Genomic DNA, 6,000 nt, shown 5'->3' on the forward strand with positions numbered 1-6,000 from the left:
TCCTCCATTCCAACCAGCCCAAGAAGAGTCACAGCAGCTCATGGCCACTCTTCTCTTCTTGGTTTGCACCATTCATAACCCCGGAAACAGCCAGTGACCATATCAGCTAATGTTTCTGTGACCTGGCTGGGCAAAGCCCAGTTTGTTCACATGGGCTTCTCTTCTCACTCCTGTCCCACCCCAGATAAGCCCTGGGCTCCCATCCCAGCTCAGGGCTGTGGCACAGAAGTGTATGAACTGATAGGGGTGCCAGGCCCTTGGTGTGTCCCCCAACCCTCCCCTCCCCTCCCCTCCCCTCTGTGCTGCTTTTGGGGAAGGGTTACCATATCTGGCAGAACAAAGAGACCCTCACAGACCCCTGCTAGATCTGAGACTCTGCCCCATCCATGACCCTGCCAGATCCCTGCCACATCCCAGACCCTAAAGTTCCCCTGGTTTTGATCCATCTTCTCTGCCAAAAGCAATGGCACAGGAGCTCAGCCAGCACCACCATCAATGCCCAGCACTCTTCATCCCCAGCCAGTGAAGGTGAGCACCCCCTGGGGACACCCCACACACCTTCCTGCACCCACCTTTGGGGTCCAGCCCCGGCCTGTGCCCTGCACTCCTGCCTCTCCATGCTCCAGACCACCAGGCTCGCCGCTCCTCTCGGGCTGCCGGGGCTGGGATGCCGTCCACACGCATCCCAGAAACGCCGCTCTGCAGAAAGAAGAGATGTCAGCTCGTCCCTGCTGGGACCACCCTACCCAGGAGATGTTTCCAGAGGAGCTGGGCCAGGCAAGGACACCCTGTGCTCCCCACTCACAGGAGTGGAACCTGTTCCCGTGGTCCTAAGGGACACACTTCACATCTTGCCTCTCTGTGAGAGGGAGATGTCTGGAGCAGGGTGGGCTCTGTCTTGAGCACGGGGCTTCTGGAGTGGTTATCCCTGCTGGAATGGTCCCAGCTTACAGAGCTGAGGCAGGAGGGAGCAGCAGTGTCAAGGGATAACCCTGTCCCTGGTTCCCAAGCCCCACTGCAGAGCCAGGGCCCACCCACCTGCCCAGGCCATTGTTCACCCTCTGCTCCAGTGTCCCCACGGTGGGATGGGATGGGATGAGAGGAACACAAGGAATAGCTCCATGGAAACAGCTGGTTCCTGCAGCAGGGTTATCCCAGAGCAGCCTGTGATAATTCAACCTGCTTGATTCTGTCAGAAAAGATGGATTTCCTTTACCCAGCCATCAGTGACTGTGACCTGGGCTGCTGGAAGGTGGGGGAAGGCTGGTCAGTGCAGAAATATCGGCTGCTCTGCTCTCACAGACCTGTTTTGTAATGCTGGGCAAGATTTTCTGGCTTAACTGTGGTCACCAGCTCAGCTGGCAAGAGCCACCTCAGTGCTCGGTGGTGCCTTGATGTCTGTCCTGCAGCCCCAAGATTTCCAGTGTGACCCTTTGGACACGATCTCCATCAGCAGTGCAGCTTGGAGAGCTGGTCCCCACGTTCCTGGCTCACTCCTCGTGGAGGGTCAGCTCTCCCAGGGAGATGGCAAAATTCTTGTGACAAGTAAGGCCTGGTGACCATGTTTTGGCTAATTTTCCACCTCTGGTGGCCAGGCAGTGGCCAGTTGGACACACGCTCCTGTTTCTCTGTCCTCTCCTGGGATGACTGTTGCTGACGGTGCCTCTGCTTTGACGAGGCTTTCCCCGGAGGTGAGGCAGACGGTCAGGGAATTGCTCTGTCCCGCAATTCTGGGTGGTTGTGAGTCCACCTAGTGGCCCACGGCTTTATGGTCGGCTTTGCTGGGTGCAGGGAGGCTTGTGAGGACATCTCAGAAATGCTCATGCATCCAGGCCAAGCTCTAGAAAGAATTTCACCTCTGCACTGTGCCCGAGGTACGGTTTAGGTCCCAGTTCACCGTTGTCCTTCACCAGGAGAGTTCTGAGCCCATGAAGTGACAGCAGCAACTGAGGCTGTGGCTGGTTTGCTGAGGTCCAAACCCCAGCCAGCCCTGGGCAAAGGGTCCCTGTGATCACATTGGGCACTGCTGAGGGAAGCCCCACAACATTTCTACCCCTTAATTCTCCTGCAGAATGATTTTCTCAGCCTCGAGCTCTTCAGGCAGGGCAGTAGGTGGCCCAAATGCTCCTCTGAGTGATCCCATACCCTGAGGAAGTGCTGACTCTGGGTGCCCAGGCAGCCCAGCAGCCAGAATCTAATTGCCACTGGCAGCTAATTGCCAGTAATGGGCTCCTGGTGGCTGCCCGTGCCAGGCAGGACAGCTGTGCTGGCAGGAGGTCACCGTCTGCCAGCCAGAGCCCTCTCTGGGCCCTTCTGTGGCACAACATGCTGTGTGTGCTGCAGGACCACCTGTATTCCAGGCCAGGAGGTCTGGACAGCCCCAGCTGGGGGACCTCCAGTCCTGGCAGGAACCTCTGGGAGCCTCTGCTCTTTCAGCTCTCTTTTGATAGCCACAGACCCTCTGGGATCTCCCACTACCCACAGGGAGACTGCAGCCTCCATTACCCCTTTCCCAACCTCCTGCTTCCCAGCAGCACCTTGAAAATCCCCGGCTGCAGGTGGGGTTGCCCTCCTTGGCTATCTTCCCTCTGAGGTGGCCCTTCCTTGGGCAACCATCCTGTGCCACCTCCCCAGCAAGGGCCACCCCCCCTGGCTTAGCTGGGGGCTGGGACCCCTGCACTGGTGTGTCACCAGCACCTAGTGAAGGTGGCCAGGGCTCAGCACCGCAGGTCCTGGAGCCCCTCCACCCCCAGTGACCTGCCCAAGGGTCATTGGAGGTTTCCCTGGAGGGTTCCTCCTCCATGGTGGGAGTGAGTGGGACAGGAAAGGCTCAACACTGATGGGCACCAGCTGAGGTCCTGACCAGCCAAAATGCTGGACACAACCCAGCAGTGCCTGGGGCTGACCTGCTTCCTCCTGCAGGGAGCAGTCTTGGCTGATGAGCTGGGGGTGCCATTTGTCCACACACTTAGGGGAGTCTCCAAACTCTTCTGCTGATTTAACTGCTGTAGCACAAACCCAGCCCAGGACTTGGCATTGACTCATCTCAAGGCTTTCCAGCATGAGGTGAACAGATATGAAAAGTGTTGGTCTTATCCTGACAGATAACTGGAGAAATTACTCACAAAATCATTTACTGTGGGAGGAAGCTCAGAGAAGTGGCATCTCTGTATTTGGAGGGATCCAAGACTTGCTCCACAGCCAGGGCAAACTGGCACTGGATGTCAGCCATGGGATTCCTTGTCCCCTTCTGCTAGCACTTCTGGACCCGTCACCCATGCTCACCACTTGCCAACTCTGCCTGGCTGCCTCTCTCCTAAAATCTCCCCTTCCTGTTCCGGGCAGGTGAACCACAGCAGAGCCAAGTGCTCTCCAGGACAGAATGTCTGGGAGCAGAGGGAGTCGTGGAATTGTGATCATGAGCATCCCATGGCATCCCACTTCCCTGGGGAAGAGATTACCAGAACTGCTCCTTGGAGATGTGAGCATCAGGCCAGGCAGCTTCGAGTGCCCCATCTCCTCCAGAAGCCAAGCCTTGGGCTGTCTTCCACAGAAGCTGCTTCCCAGCCTTTGTTCCCTGTCCCCATCAGGACGTGGAGGCTCCTGCCGCTCCCTTGCTCTGCAGGGCTGGAGACACCATCTGGTGTCCAACCATGTCGTGTCCAAGCATCTCATGTCCAACCGTGTCACACCCCTTGTGCTCCTGCTGTGTCCCTCAGCCTGGGCAGCTCCTCTTCCCCACAGTGGGAGCTGACAGCAGCCAGACCCCTGCTGCCTTGGCCATCTCACCTCAGGGCTCTCCTGGTGTTCTCCCAGAGAATAGATTCCCACTCTGATTGTCCTGCTGGGCATTGTCTTACCAGTGCACCTCCTGTCAGAAGTCCTTCCACGGATGCATGCTGGCTGGCAAAGTGACCAGCCTCCAGACAACCCATGGCTGGCAAATGTGAGCAAATCCATCCTTGTACTGCATTTCATCCTGATTCCTTATAGTTACAGAGGCTCAAAATGGGAGAAAACACATCTGGAAGCAGATACCCAAATCTTGGACTTGTAGACATTGTAGACCTTGCAGAATCTCCAGACCCTGGACTTAGACTCTTCCTACTGGCAGTATCTTCCCCAGTGTGCCAAGGCCATGTCATGGAGAACATGTGTCGCAGAGGACTTTGGTTTCTCTTCCCACACTTCTGTGACTCTCCCAGGGCTGTGAGGTGAGTGGCCATGGTCTTAGGTGATCACCTTGTGGGCAGTGTCCCATGAGACACCAGTCACTGCCAGAAGTTATCCCAGCCCACCTGAGCTTTGGCCTGCAGTGGGTCACGGAGCAGAGGTGTCTGCTCAGGAAGTCCGTGTCTCCCTCTTCCCAACAGAGGGGTATTTTCAGGTCTCCAAAGCTGAGTATCTTTAGCTCAGCCTATTTATCTTAGTCTTGCATTCAACAGCGGCCCAGAGACCCTTGCCATGAAAATTCTGCCTGATGGAAATGAATGATTCAGCCTGAATTCTTGTTCTCTGCCTCCCAGGTGGTTTGTGCTCCTCATGTGTCAATGTGGCCTGGCAGCTTCTGTGCTGGGCAGACCTCTGGAGGGACCATGTGGAGCAGTTGGGAGTTTTGGGAATGCCTTGGTGATGATCAGAACAACTGTCTGGGTTGGGCAGCAAGGCTCAGTGAGCCCCCACTGCACTTCAGCCTTCCAAAGAGCCTCTGCTTCAGGGTGGCACCCACATCCCTGACTCCTGTCCCTTGAATCCCTTGGTGGACCTCAGGATGGACTGTGCAGGGCTCATGACTCACAGCTTTCTCAGCTTAATCACTGTTTGTGCATCCATCCCCTGCAGGAGCTTCTGGCATTGACTATTTTAACCCTGCTGGTGGGGGACTGTAGTTCTGGAGGATTCCCAGTATCTGTGAGGGCAGCAAGAGCAGAGCAGCTTGACCCGGGGCTCGCAGTAACAACCAAATCCCTGTGAGGCTGTTTCCTCCCTGGGTCACTTGTGTCAGTGCCTTGTAACCACTGTCCCAATGGATGAATGCCTGTGCCCACCTCAGAGAGCATCTGGGGGTGCAGTGAGCCCCCCACCCTCTGGAGGGACTCCTCTGCTGTCCCTTGTCATGAGGACAAAACCCTGGGCAAGCCCTCTGGGCTCTTTGAGATGAGTCCTTTTGGTTTCTCCATTGCTGTTTCCTTTCCATGTTCTTACTGAAGATCCTCGTGGCTACACACGAGCCACTGGCCTTGGGTGGCACTGTGCTACCCGCAGCAGGAATAAGGACATTTTGGACTCAATGGCACCCTGGGAGGGCCATGGGCTCCTGAGTGAGGATACACCCACTGGAGACCCCAGCTCCTTGCTGTGCAGAGTTCTCTGCTGGCTCGGCCCCATCCTCATCCCATGGCCACTAATGCCTGTCCAGCCCTGTAGTTCAGAGCTATTTTCAATCACTGTGGGCCCTCCTGCCCTGCTGTGGACCAGGTGTGGACCCTCACCCAGAACTGCCCCAGGGAGCCCATTGCTCAGGACAGGCCATACCCAGTGCCTGGAGGGGTGGGTGGCCGGTGTCCCCTGGTCACCTTCAGCACCCACAGCTGCCACTTCAACCCCTCTCAGCTCATTCCCACCAGCTCCCACCTCCTCTTGCCCAAACACCCCCATCAGCCAGGCTGTGGTCCCCACTCGTGTCCCACCTGCCCTTTGCTGCTGCTGGTTTTATTTCCTGTCCAGGTTCCTCGGCTCTGGTCTCTGCTGTGCCGTGTTGGGAAGACAAGCTGAGTCCAGGTGTGATCTCCACTTCTCCTCCCCAGCAGTGCTGGCTCTTCACAGCGTGGACACTTCTACTCCTACATCAGTTGTATCCCATGTCCTTAGAGGAAGGTGATTCCCCCATCCCAGGATAACAGCACCATCCCAGGGTAAATCCCAGGGCTTGGGAAATTTAAGGAGAGCCACCCCAGCTGCCAACTCCCCATGGGAACCACCACCCCAAAAGTAGGCCCG

The 6,000-nt window shown here is 56.8% G+C and overlaps 1 protein-coding gene across 2 annotated transcripts in view; it reads right to left on the reverse strand.

The window, feature by feature from the left end:
• The window catches only part of AXIN1 (axin 1), an 83,120-nt gene extending 77,233 nt beyond the window's left edge, over positions 1-5,887 (reverse strand). Inside the window, exons 1-2 of one of the 2 annotated variants that reach the window (XM_038150966.1) lie at positions 5,691-5,887; positions 573-699 (exon numbers count right to left, since the gene is read on the reverse strand). The gene's annotated coding sequence lies outside the window, so the exon portion shown is untranslated. Of the gene's footprint in view, positions 1-572; positions 700-1,038; positions 1,057-5,690 lie in introns of those variants that run through there. The other variant, XM_038150967.1, reaches the window with a different exon arrangement.
• Between the last annotated feature and the right edge of the window lie 113 nt (positions 5,888-6,000).

The sequence above is a fragment of the Motacilla alba genome, chromosome 14, assembly GCF_015832195.1.
Source record: "Motacilla alba alba isolate MOTALB_02 chromosome 14, Motacilla_alba_V1.0_pri, whole genome shotgun sequence".
In the NCBI taxonomy this organism is placed as follows: Eukaryota; Metazoa; Chordata; class Aves; order Passeriformes; family Motacillidae; genus Motacilla; species Motacilla alba.